Here is an 18,996-nt window from a genome sequence, read left to right as displayed (position 1 = left end):
CAGATACTAAGCAATTCATACGAGATCATATAAAATCTTTTCCCCGAATGCCTGCCCACTATGCGCGAAAAGATACAAAAAAAGAGTTTTTAGATCAAGATCTGAATGTAACCAAGATGTATGAGCTTTATAAAATTAAATGTTCTGAAGAGCAAAGAGAACCCGTTGACATAGCTTACTATCGTATAATTTTTAATATAGGTTTCTATAAACAACGGAAAGATATATGTGACAAATGTTTTACTTTTCAACATTTGAACGCAGAAGAAAAAGAGATGCAAAAAAAAGAATATGAAAGGCATTTAGAAAGAAAAATTACTGCACGACGACATCGTGATGAAGCCAAAATGTCAGCCCAATCTGGTGATATACATTTCGTTGAATATGACTAAGAAGCCATTTGTAATTGCCCTTCATCATCATCTAAGCTAATTTATTACAAACGCCGAATTGCGATTTACAACTTTACCATGTTGGATTTTGAGGCAGAAAAGCGTAATGTTTTCTGTTATTGCTGGCACGAAGGTATTGGAAGGAAAGGGGCTGTCGAAATCGGGTCATGCTTATTGAAATATTTGAAAACCATAGTTGATGGTAAACCGATTACATTTATGTCCGATACTTGTGCGAGTCAATGTCGTAATGTATATATTTCAGCTCTATTACTGTACTGTGTTGAAGCTTTCAATATATCAGAGATTAACCAAAAGTATTTTGAACCTGGGCATAGTCAAATGGAAGCAGATAACATCCACGCGACTATTGAACTGGCTAAGAAGAATATACCGATATTTCATCCATCTGGATTCTATACAATTATCAGAAAAGCTTCCCGAAAAAATCCATATGACGTCTATGAAATTGATACAAAGGATTTTATAGATATTAAACACCTTAAAACCGCACTAATTAAGAATGCTAAGGTGGATTGTGATGGCAATGCTGTCAATTGGCTCAAAATAAGATGGCTACAGTACCGCAAAGAAGACAATAAACATATATATTTTAAATATGACCTGGATGATAAAGATTTTAAAATGATTAAGATTATTAGACGAGGCAAAAGAGCACCTGTGCAACAAATTGTGTTAAAAAATGCATATAATAAACTTTTACCCATTTCTGCTGAAAAATATGAAGATTTGCAGGACTTATGCAGACTAGAAATCATCCCGTCACAATATCACAGTTTTTATGAAGGATTTTCAGTTGGAACAACAGATGATGACGAAGATAATTAAGATTATTCTATGCGGATGGCCTTAACATGTAAACTGAACTATGTTTATTATTAAAATTGCACGTTTTCAGCAGTAAATAAAGATTAAGTTGTGATTGATTGATTATTTTCATTGAATGATTTATTTAATTTTTTTTATTCATTTCATCACTAATACAAAATTAAAATTAGCTTCACAAATTTAATGACGTATTTCAGTACGATAACCTTACGATAACAAGAGAAGTTTAAAAAATTAAGGGCCACAGTAACGTATGTCTACCGAATTAAAAAAAATATTGTATCTATGACGTAAGCATTCATATTAAATAAACAATTCTTAACTTTTACAAATCTCAAATAGTATGCCAATATATCAGTATATATTTTTTTTTCGTCAATTGTATAGTTTCTCTTTAAATAGCTGGTAAAGTCTGAAGAGGCAATTTTAGATAGTTTTTTCGCTCTCCTGTAAAGTTTACGAAAACGTAGTTACGTTCACCTGGTTCTTACACCGCGAAAAGAGAGTTGATTTAAGCACGAGCTAGGAACATACTAGAGGCGACAAAACATCCGCATTACCATGCCATGGACTTCCGCAAAATAAAGCCTGATTCTACCCAACATCTAAATTAGCTGTTCTATCGAAGCCTTAACAGGGCTCTCTCCGTCTCTCGTTTCATACAATCGTAGTTCCAATTTCATTTGAATATTAAGCAACCAAAGTCCATGAAATTTTGCAGACATATTCTAGAAACTAATATCTGTGTCTGAGGTGTTTTAGATTTTTCTAATGTAGTTTTAAAATTACAGGGGCTCAAAGATTTGTATGAAATTTTTTAAGACCGCGTAACATTGAAACCGAATATTTTAACAGAAATCTGGAAAACCACAGACATAGATATTAGTTTCTAGAATATGTCTGCCAAATTTCATGGACTTTGGTTGCTTAATATTCAAATGAAATTGGAACTACGATTGTATGAAACGAGTGATGGAGAGAGCCCTCTTAACTCGTTATTGTTTAATCTGACTTAGATCACGTAAACAACTAATTTTCCACGCATATAATACCTGCTTACTTATATTAACAATGCGCCAATAATGCAAGAGCTCAGGGATTTCCTTAGAAGCTTATTAATTAATCACGACTAGCTACTTTGTATGCTCTATGCAATTATGGTTTATATTAAATTTTTAAAATATTATACTAAGTTATAAGGTCGACAGTTAATAGCTTAGTAGGTACTTAAGGAATCCTCACGTACTATAAAATTAATGATTATTTATTGGTTCGCTACCCATCTATAGGGAAGAGGGAAATATTTATTTCTTACTAGAGGATGCCCGCGACTTCGTCCGCGTGCATTTAGATTTTTCTAGATCCCGTGGGAACTGTTTGATTTTCCGGGATAAAGTTGCCTATTTCGATTACAGGGACGCAAGCTACTTCGGTACCTTTCATACAAATCGGTTAAGTGGAATGGGTCTTTAGGAATCTTGCGGGAACTCTTTGATTTTCCGGGATAAAAAGTAGCCTATGTCCGTCCCCGTGATATAAACTAACCCTGTACCAAATTTCGTTAGAAACGGTTACACTGTTGGGCCGTGAACAGGTAGCAGACAGACAGACAGAAAGACAGATACACTTTCGTATTTATAATATTAAGTATGGATTCTTCCTGCGACTTCATCTTTTCGGAACTTTTTAATTTTCCTAGATAAAAAGCAGCCTTTGACCTGCTGTGGTACACTGGAGACATAGGTAACTTTGTACCCTGGAAAAATTTAAGAATTCCCGCGGGATTTTCAAAAAAAATATGTTATATCCACTCGCATGAATTCGCCAGCATATTGCCACAATATTATTTATGCTAAGATACATAGTTGGACATAGTAAAATTATTCTCTACAAAACGGGTACAAATCCATAAAGGATACAGTCTAATTGCTCGGATTATTAAAAGTTGTCAGTATAGAATTAGTGCTAGGCATTATAGGTATTAGCTTGCGATCTAGATTCAGGTGGGACAGGTTGACTGCGCTCTTGACCGAGATGACGGCTTGCGGTGTTTTACCATAAAGCTAAAACGCGTGTAGATATTAACTTACACTTGTATAAAACTAATCGTTCTTAATTAAGTGAATTTATTAACCTATACGACTTCATTTACACTATACGAAGTTTTCGGTAAAGAAATAGGTACATAGTGAAAGAGCCTTTAATCCGACAGGGTGGAATGATCAGCTTGTGATTTTTTTTCTTCTATACTAATATTATAAATGCGAAAGTGAGTCTGTCTGTCTGTCTGCTACCTTTTCACGGCCCAACAGTTTAACCGATTCTGGCGAAATTTGGTACAGTTAGCTTGTATCCCGGGGACGGACATAGGCTACGTTTTATCCCGGAAAATCAAAGAGTTCCCACGGGATTCCTAAAGACCCATCCGCTCGACCGAATTTGGTACTGAGGTAGCTTGCGTCCATGTTATTGACATAAACAACTTTTTATCCAGGAAAACCAAACAGTTCCCACGGGATCTTCAAAAACCTACATCCACGCGGACGAAGTCGCGGGCATCCTCTAGTTACCTATAACTTTATTTACCTACATGATGATTTAACTTATTTTTGTGGTTTAACGACATTTTATATAGTAGATAACGGGTATATACCACGGTTAATTTGGTGTTTTTATCTGCCGATATTTCACTGCTGTCCCGTCGACCACGACTCATGCAACTGAATTGAAATATCGGCAGATATAGAGATGCGTTTGTGAATTTATTTATTACCTATAACTTCATAACTTCATTTACCTATTGAAGTTTTCAGTGAGGGAATGGGTGAACCTGCAAATCTTGGGAGAAATTTTCAGTGTGTGTAACAGAATTAGTGAGCTTCAGTAGTTTAGGGTATATAATATATATACCTACTGAAATCTGATAAGTTGCATGTTGCAAATGGTTATTTATGTGAATTTATTAACCTACTACTTTTCGTAGTTAGGTACATGAAGTTTTCAGTGAAGAAATAAGGAGGTATATACTGATGACACCTATAAACATAGATTAATTGTGAGAAATGTGAGGGGTGAGCTTCAGTAGTTTAGGAATGGCTTGAAATCCGATAGGTCGCAGGTTGAAATGGTAGATTATTGATATTGTGAATTCATGCAACTTCTTGTTGTTGCAATTTAAAGTTTTCTGTGAGGGAATGGTTGAACCTACAAATCTTGAAGAAAAGGTTTGGCCATATTCTACCACGCTAGTCAAGAGCCGATTGGCACACCTTTGAGAAAGTTTTCCTTTACCGTTAAAGTACGTGATATTTTTAGGATTCCGTACCTCAAAAGGAAAAATGGAACACTTTGTTGTCTGTCTGTCTGCCTGACTGTCTGTTTGTCCGTCCATCTGTCTGTATGTCGTCTCTGTCAAGAAAATCTATACGGTACTTCCCGTTGACCTAGAATTATTATGAAATTCGGCAGGTCGGTAGCTCTTATAGCACAAGTAAAGAAATAAATCCGAAAACCGTGAATTTGTAGTTACATAACAGATAAGTATACCAAGTGGGGTGTCATATGTAAGGAATTTACTTTGTACATTCTAAAACTGATTTTTATTTATAAGTATAATAGTTTATGATTTATCGTACAAAATGTCGGAAAAATACCCGAGTACGGAACCCTCGGTGCGCGAGTCTGACTCGCGCTGGCTGATTTTTGTTCCAAATATCCCTTTTATATGTAGATACGTACTACTCGTAATTTACTTCAACAGTACCAACAAGCAATGATTATAACTTATAAGTTAACGTAACTGATTCATTCGCGTGACAAAACTAACGACATTTGTCATCTGACGCTCCAAGGCCTAGGTCGATTACTTGGAAACCTCGGGGATTTCTAGTTTCTACCATCATAATCATATTAGACGAGTACTTAACTACTTACTTAGTATGATTACGAAATAATGCTTTCAGTTAGTCATATCATATTTACTTGAAATTGACTAGTTTTTCTTAACCTATAATAAGTACATACTATAGGTAATTATAACACTATTAAATTAGAAACGGTGCATTCGAGGGGGTTCAGAATATTCGAACTTTTTGGAGTTCAAAGCCATTCCAAATTCGACCCAATTAGAAATCGAAATTTGAGTTTTCTATACACCTAAGCTAATTTTCCACGGACTCGTAGCTACGAAGTGATTCGTTTCCTTATTTCGAATATGCACTGCTGGGATATACTATGTAGTATGTCCTTCTGTATGTAGTATGCTAGAAAGTAGTATAGCTTCCATTTTCCGCGCCAGAAACAATATCAGAACCGTCATTAAAAAAAAAGATTCCGACGAATTGAGAACCTCCTCTCCTTTTTTGGAAATTGGTTAAAAAGAAGAAAGAATAGGCATCTTCTAGGCAGGCGCGCTCGATCTTAGGACTGCATCATCACTTACTATTTGTGATTGCAACCAAGCTCATATTTACAGTTTATGACTTCGCCGCGTGGACTGCAAAAATTTCAAACCCCCTAAGGAAAATCCTCGCTTAGCGGATGTCCGTGTCATATAACTATCTGCATGTCAAGTTTTAGCCGATTCAATCAGTAGTTTCAGCTGTGCATTGATAGATAAGGGATCTTTTCCTTTTAAAAAATTAGAAAAAAAATCTTTTTTTTTTTTTTCTCTCTCGTCTGGCTTTTACAATGATTAGCCAATGTCAAGTTTGTAGTTATTTGTAACAAGTTAGCTAAACTATACAAGTACGGACCCCGTCTGTACCGGCGCTCGCCGACATACGCACGGCACCCCCTTAGAGCGCTTTCCAGTCAGTTTTAACAAAAAAAACACTCCAAAAAGTCATAACACGCGCGCCAGCAAACGCCACCACAGACGAAGTCCAAAAAAAAAAAATCTTTTATCAAAGCTTTAAAAAAAATATAGACTAATGCTTGGCTGCAAGCAGACTTGCTAGCAAGTGATGATGCAGCCTAAGATGGAGGGCGCTTGCAAATCAAGTTTGCTTAAGCTTCATACCTAGGTAGTCACGTATTTTTCCACATATCCTATACATAATATAATATGAGATCGTAGGCCGGTATGTGTGCAGTAACTGGTTACGCGGGTTATGTAACTTCACCTAGTGACACACAGACAGATATGTTTCCTATGTTCTTGTGTCGCGACTGGTTGCGTCAGGTTGAAGAAAGGTGTTATTTAGAGGTTCTTGCATTATCTTACTGATGACATCTGATCTGGTGAAGTGGTTGAGATTTTGACCTCATATTCGGAGGCTTTGGGCATCTCTAACTTTTCGGAGCTATGTTCGTTTTAAGCATAGACATAAATAATATTAGTAATATTATACAATTAGAGCGGTTATCCACTCATCCGATCTGAATCGTTGAAAATACTGATATAAACAACTCGGATCGAATTCGGATAATGTTTACGCACTAATCCGATCTTTGATCCAAATACAAGCTATCCAGTGGACATCTTTGAGAGATATATGTCATATTATGTCCGATTTGAATTCGAGGTACATCCGAGATATTCTCACGGTTGAAGGATAGAACTCCGTGAACTCGGATGACGGAAGTCATGAAAAATGACTTTGACTTTTACTTTGTATTACTTACTGTAAATGCTTCAGTCAGTGTCACTTTAAATCTACACATTTTACAGGACATCTGGAAAACACAGACACCACAGACACTAGTTTCTAAAACGTGTCTACAAATTGTCATTGAGTTTGATTTTTTAACCCCCGACCCAAAAAGAGGGGTGTTATAAGTTTGACGTGTGTATCTGTAAATCTTTGTATCTGTGTCTGTCTGTGGCATCGTAGCTCCTAAACTAATGAACCGATTTTAATTTAGTTTTTTTTGTTTGAAAGGTGGCTTGATCGAGAGTGTTCTTAGCTATAATCCAAGAAAATCGGTTCAGCCGTTTGAAAGTTATCAGCTCTTTTCTAGTTACTGTAACCTTCACTTGTCGGGGGTGTTATAAACTTTTAATTTACACTTGTTATAAATTTGGTATAATTATAACTTTTAATTCAGATGAAAACCAAACTGCTTAAGTATACGGTGGTTCAAAGCCTGTTAGGCATAGACTCCTCTCAATGATCATGGATGTCAGTTAGCATAAACACAGGTGTCAGCAACCACGATAGTGAAGGAATTTAAATAGCTAATCAACATTGCACTTTGTAATAAAGTACCTATGCACGTTATACCTTAAACTTAACAACGCAATCTATAGAATGTTGTAACTTTTAAGCTAAGCTGCTTTGTAGGCAACTATTACGTTGAATAAACGTTTACTTCCAAAGCAATACAATTTGAAATTTAATTCAAATATAACAATGTATTGTGATTGAAAATATTACAGTACTAGCCGATGCCCGCGACTTCGCCCGCGTGGATTTAGTTTTTCGAAATCCCGTGGGAACTCTTTGATTTTCCGGGATAAAAAGTAGCCTATGTGCTAATCCAGGATATTATCTATCTCCATTCCATTCCAAATTTCAGCCAAATCCGTCCAGTGGTTTTTGCGTGAAGGAGTAACAAACATACACACACACACACACACACACACACACACATACAAACTTTCGCCTTTATAATATTAGTGTGAAAAGTTAAAGCTAGCCTTATCTAGTTATACTATACAAATCATGTTCGCGTGGAATGGTGCCAAGCATACTGGCTGCATTTCCGCGCTGGACAGCCAGGCTGATCCGTTGCGCAAAAATGAGCCAGCCCTTCTGGCGCCCGATGAGGCTATTAATCGTGGTGAAATGTCTCGTACCAATTTTTTTGAAAGCACGTGTTTCAGGATTTATGGAAATTCCAACCCCTCGCCGATTTTCAAAAAATTCCATTCCAACGAAGCCGGGGCGAGTCGGCTAGTTCAGAATATCGCTACAGCGTTATCATTTAGTCAAATCAGTCAGCGATCGTGAAGTTCAGGTAGATCGCGGATAAGAGTAATGCAGGTAATGATTCGCGCGCCCTTGACACGCCGAGGTCAGATGACAATCAAAATTCGGACGAATTTACGAGGTATCTTATTTCTTGGATGCTTATTAACCTCAAATAATGATTTTAGGGTTACGTAGTCCGTACAGCCGAATGAAAAAACGGAACCCACAATTACAGACATTAAAAACTATTCATGGAAATATTGGGCGTGTATAACTAACTGGCTTATGCCCGCGACTTCGTCCGCGTGGACTATACAAATTTCAAACCCCTGTTTTACCCACTTAGGGTTTGAATTTTCAAAAATCCTTTTCTAACGGATGTCCACGTCATATTAATAGCTATCTATCTGCATACCTTTCAACCCGATACGGTTCAATAGTTAGAACTGAGATCAGTCAGTCAATCAGTCAGTCAGTTTTCCTTTTATATAGATAACTAGTCGATGCCCGCGACTTCGCCCGCGTGGATTTAGGTTTTTCATAATCCCGTGGGAACTCTTTGATTTTCCGGGATAAAAAGTAGCATATGTGCTAATCCAGGATATTATCTATGTCCATTCCAAATTTGAGCCAAATCCGTCCAGTACTTTTTGCGTGAAGGAGTAACAAACATACACACGCACACACACACACACACACACATACAAACTTTCGCCTTTATCATATTAGTGTGATTTAGATTCAGGCGATTTATACTTTAAGTTTATCTGAATAAGTAAGGTAAGTTTTACAATGTTTGTATGTAAGCTCGTCTGGTAGACAATTAATTACCTATTCACCTAAGACTGCAGAGTAGAGCAATGAATTAGAATATTACCTACCCAGTATGATGGCATTGAGAGGAAATCTTGGTATGTAGGTCTAGATTCTAGACTGTAAAGCAAGATTGCAATGGAAAGGGAAAGCTAGGCGGCCTGCTGTGTCGTAAGGCACTAACCTGTTATTCCATTGTGCTTGCTCCTTTCCCATCAATTATGAGTTAAGTATACTTATGTAGCTTATGTGCATCTTAGGTTATTGTCAGTGATATTAATTCTTAACCGACTTCAACAAAACTAGTGTGGCAAAAGAGAGAAGACCAGAACACGTATACCTACGATACCTACATACATACACCACACCACCTACAGCAGCACCTACACTACCCACGATACAGAACACCTACGATAGGGTTTCGTAATCATGCTAGTTGCTGAAAGCTTTGATGGTCTATGTCATAAACTGTGGTTTTTTTAACCCCCGACCCAAAAAGGTTGAAAAGGGGACCCAAAAATAAGTTTGACCTGTGTATCTGTGTATCTGTCTGTGGCATCGTAGCTCCTAAACTAATGAACCGATTTTAATTTAGTTTTTTTTTGGTTTGAAACGTGACTTGATCGAGAGTGTTCTTAGCTATAATCCAAGAAAATTGGTTCAGCCGTTTGAAAGTTATCAGCTCTTATCTAGTTACTGTAACCTTCACTTGTCGGGGGTGTTATAAATTTTTAATTTACACTTATTAAGATGTAACTTGAGGTGGTAAACCAAAATATATATTTTTTGGCTCTCACTTATCTTAGAGATAGATAGCCTACCCTGAAACTTATTTTATTTTCCGTCCATCGGCAGTGGTATAAACTTAGCGGTATAACACCAGGTGACCAACCTGCTCGTTTTCTCACTATTTTTTATTTAAAAAAAAACTATTTCTTCAAAAAACCGCAATCTCAATTCAAATTCAAATTATTGTATTCAATTAAACTTTTACAAGTGCTTTTGAATCGTCAAAATAATCTACCACTGGTTCGGAATGCTGTTCCTACCGAGAAAAACCAATAGATTTCAGTCTCAGCAGCCTGTCGTGTCTCGTGACTCTGCACTATTATATCGGCAATGAACGATCAAGGTCAGTCTAACGGTACTGTGTAATGACCATAGCAACCGCGCTTTTTTACTGACAGATTTAACCGGTAAAAAGTCGGATATTGGTCTGTAGGGCCATCAGTTTTTGATGTTGGATAGACGCAGCCGTTATTATACGGAAGTCCATTTTAAAGGAGCCACAAGCTAAATTCGCTATAATCCGCCAAAACGGACAAAAACAACTCTATTTATTCATAACTTGATGATGCCCGCAGCTTCTTGTATACCATTTTGGGAAAAGAATCATTGAAACTACGATGAAGATGTGATGATGTAGATAGATATAGGTACATGTATCATACTTACGGAATATGTGTAACATTAGTAAAGGAACTGTGAAGGTTATATTTGAGGTTAATTAACCACGAAGGTCGGTGAAACTAACCACGAAGCTACTACTTAGGTTATAGGTACCTACCTTCACATTAGAGGATTTGAATCAGTTTCCTTTTAAAACATGATTTTTTTTATACAGCTCGATTAAAATTTTTTGGCGGCTGAAAAAAAAAGCTGCGATACAGCCTGGTTTCATGATTATCATCATCATCATCATCTAACCATCAGCCCATTAATTAAGCGGGAATCTCCTCGCAAAATGAGAGGGGTTTAGGTCATAGTCTGCCACGCTTGCCCAGTGCGGAATAGCAGACTTCACACGCCTTTGAGAACATTATGGAGAACTCTCAGGCATGTAGGTTTCCTCACGATGTTTTCGTTCACCGTTAAAGCAAGTGATATTCGCTAGCTTAAAACGCAAAAGTCGCCTGCAATCGATTAATATTATTAAAAAGATGTAACTAACCGAATAGAATAGGATAGATTTTTATTTAAATAAACTTTTACAAGTGCTTTTGAATCGTCAAAATAATCTACCACTAAGTATAATTAAGTATTACCCTCTAATTAAATGTTCTGTGTTGGTGGTTTGTATTGCTTGCTTTTCCTGCTCGTTTAGTAGAGGGAGGAACTTACACCACCTTGTGGGCAACTGTAAGCCATGACTCAACATATTATATTCCTTTCACCATGATATTATCTAAACCTTTTAAACCGTTGCTTTACTGACTGACTGACCGAGAAGCCAGCAACACGTGTAAACGTCTGACATAACTAGGGCCGTGACCCTATGTGACAAATTGGACAAGTTACCTTTTCAAAGTCGAATTCAACGCGTAGGTACCCACTTACCATGAGTCGTAACAATAGTTCACGAACGAATCTCGTCAGATGGCATTTTAATGAAGGGACAATATCGTCACTTTTCCTGTGGATGATTACCTACATCCGTTTAAGAGGAGTTTGTTCGTAGCACGCTCCGAGCAAACGTAGTTTAGTTCTTGTTTGTAGTATATTAACCAATCAAATTCAATGTGGTGGAAGTTTTAAAGTTCACGGTGGTTCACGGGCTCAAAGATTTGTATGTTAATATTTCAGCCTTTGTAACTTTTAAACTTCACATTTTTATAGACATCCGTAAAACTTCACATTATAACAGAAATCCGAAAAACTTCACATTATTACAGAAATCCGAAAACTTCACATTTTCACAGAAATTCGGAAAACTTCACATTATTACAGAAATTCGGAAAACTTCACATTATTACAGAAATCCGAAAACTTCACATTTTCACAGAAATTCGGAAAACTTCACATTATTACAGAAATTCGGAAAACTTCACATTTTTACAGAAATTCGGAAAACTTCACATTATTACAGAAATTCGGAAAATTATACATTATTACAGAAATCTGGAAAACGTATTTTGTATGCTTTGACTTTAGTTTTCCGGATTTCGTGACGAATGAACTATTAACTTTCTGGTTGGAGGTTCCATTCAAGTTCAAGTACGGCTTTAAAAAGCTGGCCAAGTGCGCGTTAAACATGCAGGTAAGGCTTCTGCAGGTAAAACTTTGGCGGCCTACATATTTTCTTAAACGGTGTTTTTTTTTTTTTCAAAAACCGTGGAAGAAACCTTATGATGGTTTTAAAATCCCTTTTTAATGAGGCAGGTACACCAAAATTGTCTTTCGATTCTCACTTTTTAAGTTCAGCAGGCAGGTAATAAAAAAAGGTACTTCTACATAAAGATAAAGATAAAGATAATGATGCCCGCGATTCCATCCGCATGGATTTAGATTTTTTTAATCCCGTGGAAACTCTTTGCTTTTCCGGGATAATAATTTGCCGAAGTCAATTTCCGGGGCGTAAGCTACCTTTGAACCTTTCTTAAAAAGTCAGTTAAACGGATAGACCCTTGAGAATCCGGTAGGAACTCTTTGATTTTCCTGTATAAAAAATAGCCAATGTCCCTCCCCGGGATGTAAACTAACTAGGTATGTACCAAACATTAAAATCGGTTCAGCGGTTGAGTCGTGAAAACGTAGCTGACAGACAGACAGGCACTTTCGGATTTATAATATTAGTATGGATATAGTCTGGCTTATACTTTATTCTATACTAGAGGATGCCCGCGGCTTCGCCCGCGTGGATTTCGGTATTTTTCAATCTCGTAGTTGGGAACTTTTGATTTGAAAATCGGTTCATTGGTTGGGCCGTGAAAACGTAGCAGACAGACTGACAGACACACTTTCGAATTTATAATATTATTATGGATATGGATTAATAAACCTTAATCCATGTGGACGAAGTCGCGGGCTTTATCTAGATTCTAGTACTTAGGAAGATACTTAAGTAGATAGAAATAAACTCTACAATAATATGTGTGAATGCGGTCAAGCGTGAATTTAGTAAAAATTGAACAAACATACAGCTGTAAAGGCCTGGACAAACATGTGATCGCAGATGGCAGAACGTCAACAGAATTACATAATAATATACTTCGGTACCTAGTTATACATTTTCAGTGCAGCAATGTGTCGTACCACTGAAAATATAATATACAATGTAATATTGGCGTCACTCAGAAAAGCAGGTATTATTTAAATATTTTTATCGAATTATTGGAATGTCCTCTCCAAAACCAACACAAAAAAACACAAGTTTAATGTGTAAGGTTATCCGAGAGTTTTAATCTAAACAAACTAATGCCAAAATAAATAATTTAATTAGAGCGTGATTGCTATCACAACATCTAATTATTCAGTTCACAATCCAAATACCGAAAATATGCGATATCGCTCCGAATCTCAGAAGGAGACTGAACTAAAACCTTCGAAACACCCGTATTTATGCAAGTTCAATCTTGTTGGCCTCCTAGCAACAGATTGTATGACATCGAATGAGCCAAATATCGATTTTATCAAACTACCTGCATTAGGTAAATTAATAATTTTATATTGTCACACGATAAAACTAGTATTTGATGCTTTGGTTCGTGCCAAGCTAGAAACCAGCGCCTGTATTTGGAATCCATACGAAAGCACTTACATCTTGCTTCTTGAAAAGGTCCAAAAAGCCTTTTTAAGGTATTTATATAAGAGATTGTACGGGTATTACCCATTTATGTACCCCACAAAATTTCTTCAAGGGCACTTGGGTTTCAACTCGCTTAAAACCCGACGAGAGTGCGACCAAATTGGTACAATTTGCAAGATTCTTAGGGGTGTGATTGACTGCTCTGAGCTGCACAACAAGCTCTGCTCCGTTTACGCACCCACTGACTATAGCTACCTCCGCCGCCGCCGCAAGTTTTTCGTGAGTCCGTTCAGTCGCACGGTAGCGCGCGCCAGGTCTCCCATACCGCGCACTTTGGCAGCGCTGAACGCGCTGCTGAAGGAGTCCCCTCGCTGTGACATATTTGCTGACAAATGGGCTGACCTCATAGGTCAGATCCTGCACTTTTGTGAGAATTTGTAGTTGACATATTTGATTATTGACTTTTTTTTTTCTGTATTTATTTTTATTGTGTAATTTAATTTAATTAGTGTAATTGGACTTAAAAGGTCCGTTCTAATTAAATAATTAATTAAATAAATAAATAAATAATAATAATAATAATAATAATATTTTTGACAACTCAAATCAATTTTTAAAAATAACCTTACAGTAACCTACCATTTCCTCTACCACTACAACATGGGGTTATTCAAGGGGCGGACCAACCTATTCCCGAAAGGCCGGCAACGCATCGCTGGTACCTCTGATGCTGCAAATGTTCTTGGGCGGTGGTAATCACTTAACATCAGGTGACCCGCCTGCTCGTTTGCTCGCTATTTTTTTATATAAAAAAAACCTCTACATAGCGAAATTGAAGGGAACTGATATTTTATCGCGTTATAAAGGGGTTTTCGTTAAACGGAGTTTAAAAGAGAACAATATCATTTTATGAATATGTGGTTAGCAATAAGATGACAGTAGGACGTACAGTAAGTAAACATGTGCTAAGCAATAATAACAAACAAATGAACACATGATTTCTAAGAACTCAATTGTGCGTAAGAAATATTTTCGACTCCATAATATAAATATTGTGTCTGAAAGTGTTTTTTGAAGTCTTGATTTCTATTGAGAGTGGTTGTTACGCTATATACCTATAAAGTATTTCAATAATATAAGGGTTATAATGTAGGCAAACGAGCCTTAGGAAGTTTTTCGTTAAACAAAAATTCGCAATGTAGAGTGTACACACTACCTACCTGACCCTAACTTGGTGTGTTTTGAAAATATTTTGAAGAAAAAAGAGAAAAAAAAGAGAAAAGAAAACAATGGCTGCAAATGTACAGCTATGTAGTAGTATAGATATTCTTAGAATCAGTTCAGTATTAGCAATGAAAACTTGCAGAAATTAACTTGCTGCTAGGGTTTAAACAGTACAAGTAACGTGCGAGTGACTTGCCAGAGCTGACTTCTGCAACTTTCATTGCTAGTGGATACTTGGTTTTAAGGTAAAGTAGGCGCAAATATTTGCCTGAATTTGTGAAAAAATATTGATATTTCATAGATACAAATATGTAGAATCAACGTACGATGACTTTATTTGTTGATTTGCGATATATTGCTAAGAATTTCCGCGTTGCTTGGTATCTCATTAGATGCCCGCATATTTACGGACATACATACGATCATATTATTATGTAATAATACTCGGAAACAACGTGATTTTTGTTGTTTTACTGCACGTTTCTTGATGATTTCCTATGTTTATTTATGTATCCGTCTTTCTTTGTTAGGTAAACTTTAAAAGCACACATAAATATTTGCTTGGGTCGCTAGTAGGCCTAGCACGAAAGTTGTGATAATGGACAAGTTTCAATACCATATTTAACTAAGTTTTTTTATTTTCGCTTTTAATTTTCAGGAGATGGTACCCTAAAATTTTTTCTCCGTATAGTAACAGGATTTTGTATCAACTTTACAGTTCTTTGTGAAACGAATGTAACACACAGACAGACTGACGGACAGATGGACTGAACAAAACTATACTAACTAAACACACAGACTACTAAAATCAAAACTTTTTTGTAGCCATGTAAAAGTCTGATCTTACTTTCTGACAACCAAAATACCTACTCTCATATACTTACTTATACACTTTACACTAAGATTTATTTCAAAACGATAACCACGTGTGAATCGGTGATTAATTAAAAATAACTCCTAACCCAATAAGTTAGGGTATATTTTTGATGATTTCGTTATGTCATCTCGCAAACTTGACGGTCATCACTTTCTAACCGTATAGGTACTTATATTACTTATAGTAGTATATAAGTGCATTTTCTATGGCTTTCTTTTTAATGCCAATGTTAATAGTCTACCGGTCAAGTGCAAGTTCAACCGGCAAGGTTGCCTCACTAGCCAATAGCGAGTAGATTTTTTATTTTTGGATTCCGTACCCGAGGGATACCGACCAGACTCTATTACAGCTAGTCTCCGCTGTCCTTCCGACCGTCCGTCAGTCTGTCAACGGGCCGTATCTCGTAAACCGTTATAGTTAGAGAGCTGAAATTTTCACAGAATGATGGAGGGACGGACAGATGGACGGACGGAAAGCTGAGGGTTCCGTTGGCACTTTTCAGGTACAGAACCCTAATAAGCGTGAGTTTTACTCGCAGCTCGCTCTAACATGACAGTGCGAGGGACTGCAATTACTTGTCCTGGCAATCTTGGTCTAAGGCCAATTTTGCCCTTAATATTGTAATTATAATATTGTAATTGCCATACTAAAAAAGAGTAGCCACCGAGTTTCTTGCTGATTCTTCTCAATAGGCAGGGTATTTCGAACCAGTGCCTGTGGTAGATTCATTTCTTACGAAAAACATTTCATATAAACAAATAAAAAAGTACCAAATATAACAAAAATAACGAAATACCTACTTACTAAATATAATATACTCAAATAATTATGTGTTCACTATAATTGCCTAAAAATAGTTTTTTAGGTAATTCTCTATGTACACTGAGCATTGGGGGCGTAACGCCGAAACGTGCAAGTATATTACACAATACAATATTTCTATTAACCTAGCCAAATTGACAAGTGGGTTTTTGGCCTTCAGTAATCTAAGTTTTTGACCTTAGATTGTTTTCGTAAAAAATTGCTTTTTGAAAAGATCGATCGGCCATAGTCACAGATTTTAAATCCAACAAAAAAACAGAATTTATAATTGGTCTGATTTCTTTAAAAGTTTAACGCTTGAATACGTCTTAAAAATAATTTACAAAGAAAATAATAATATTCAACAGAAAAAAATATTTTTGAGTATCTAAATCACTGATAATCTCGTAAAAATGCTAATTTGAAACAATTAAAATGATTTATCGCTGTATTATGCTAATTATGTATTACAAATACCTAAACTTAGTTAATTGTATGTATCCCGTTGAGTTTTCATTTCTAAATTCATTTTGTGAAAGAAGTTGAGATATCTTACGAAAAACCATAACTTAGATTGTTTTTTTAATGCTAATTATAGAAATAGATTTAGGGTTCCGTACCCAAAGGGTACCAACGAGACCCTATTACTAAAATATGTTCGCTGTCCGTCCGTCTATTCATCCGTTTTTTTGTTCATCTATCCATCCATCTGTCTGTCAGCAGGCTGTATCTCATGAACTGTAGATGTGAATTAGGTAGATAGTTGAAATTTTCACAGAGTGTGTTCTTATTTATATTGTCACTATAACAAAAAAATAATGGCCACCATGTAAATTGAAAAAAGAATAACATATCATTGTACGATAGTACGGAATTCTTCGATTCCAAGTCTGAATCGCACTTGACTGGTTTTTAGTTTATGTTTAGTTAAATTTTACCAATGTCACTAATCTTCCTTCTTCCATCCTTTAAGATCATAATAAGGTTTATTATTTTATTAGGTCCTGCATGCTGCACCTCTCTGTCCTTGAATCGATATTATTGACTCGCTATGATAAAAATTACGTTTAATAAGCAGGATAACAACTATTAATATCGTGGCAAAAAATATTCATAATCATGGTAGAATCACACCTGGGTGATACTTTGGTATTTATTTGATAAATATTTCTATTAATTAATACCTAAGGTTTTCAAAATCCTATGTTTATCAATCAAATTCTGTCACGTTAAGACATTCATAAAAGTCACGTTTCAAGCATAATATTATTTTCATAAATATAAACAGCTAAAGCAATAGATATTTTGGATTTTTCCTGTTGTGTTATTGTAATAATTGATTGTATAGTTTAAAATTGAGTGAAGAAATTGTAAACAGAAACGTTTTTTCTCGAATTAAAAAACCTTCTGTCTAAATACAATTTTTTTACATTTTCAAAGATAACAATACATTATAACAGGATGAACAGATTGCCTCACTAATCAAAGTACTTTGGTTGATTAATCAATCGTACTTAGAGTTCAAACAGATGAATCTACATAATTTAGATTATCTCTATAAAACGTCGATCTTTACTAAGAAAGGGAGCTACAAAAAAGAGTTACCTACTGCTTCAGTTTTGAGTAATAAAAGGTAATTAAAATATAGCTATATTAATTAAATGTGCATCATTAAATGTAGCTCTATGCAAGAAAACCATTTTATTGTAATAACATTACAGTAACAAAATTTTAAGAGCCCATTACAAGTGATTTATGATCATATCGAAAGTAAACAATGAAACATTGTATGTAATATTATTAAGTTGTTGAACAAAATATGCATATATCGATAAGTCTTTAAAATTATTTAGGACATTATCACAATTTTAGAAATGGAAATTTATTGAATATGCTACAATTATTACTACAATATTAAATTAATATTTTACCCATACGCTACATAAAAAACTTAACTTATAATATAGACTTAACTTACAGTGTTATAAGTAACTGAACTTATAATAGTATAGTGTTATGAAGGCGTATAATTGACATATATAATTGTTATAATATAAACAAGTTTTTAAAAGCAAGAAAATGATCCTGACTATCATATTGCAAATATGATTTAATCCAGTATGTGTTTTGTGATGTCAAAAACACTATTTCGGCCTTCAAAGTCAAAGCCTTTTATTCAAATTGGGTACCACTGTACACTTTTTGATTGTCAATAATGGACTTTGACGAATAACTTGACGTAATCATGGTCTTAAATCGTAATCTTGATTGACGTAAACGTAGGACTAGCTCACATCCATGATTCAGTGGAGTGCTCCCATTGAGGATTGGGATTCATGTCTTTTCATAAACGTTCAAACGATCGAATTTCATGCGAAAACGCATGAAAAGTGAGCGTAGCCTCAGTGACGGGCAAAATTGGAAACAAAACCTATCAGCATTAATTAACATCTCACAAATCTAACAACTCTGACCATCAAAAGGATTACAATAGTATATAAGTATACATTGAATAAATTATTTATTTGACTTTTTTGAGTTTTTTTTTTTTGGACAAATAAACGACTCTCACTCGTCAAAACCGACGTCGGGGTACCCACT

General features: G+C 35.7%; 2 protein-coding genes across 2 annotated transcripts in view; one reads left to right on the top strand and one right to left on the bottom strand.

The window, feature by feature from the left end:
• LOC123871244 (uncharacterized protein C1orf198 homolog) overlaps positions 1–18,996 on the bottom strand; it is a 504,106-nt gene that overhangs the window by 154,003 nt on the left and 331,107 nt on the right. Inside the window, exon 4 of the mRNA XM_045914937.1 lies at positions 16,384–16,390. The gene's annotated coding sequence lies outside the window, so the exon portion shown is untranslated. The remainder of the gene's footprint in view (positions 1–16,383; positions 16,391–18,996) is intronic.
• Positions 1–18,996, top strand: part of LOC123871233 (scavenger receptor class B member 1-like) — a 102,455-nt gene that overhangs the window by 25,191 nt on the left and 58,268 nt on the right. The gene's annotated exons all lie outside the window — the stretch shown is intronic.

This window comes from Maniola jurtina, chromosome 13 (genome assembly GCF_905333055.1).
Source record: "Maniola jurtina chromosome 13, ilManJurt1.1, whole genome shotgun sequence".
NCBI lineage: Eukaryota > Metazoa > Arthropoda > Insecta > Lepidoptera > Nymphalidae > Maniola > Maniola jurtina.
This window is presented reverse-complemented; position numbering and strand designations above follow the sequence as displayed.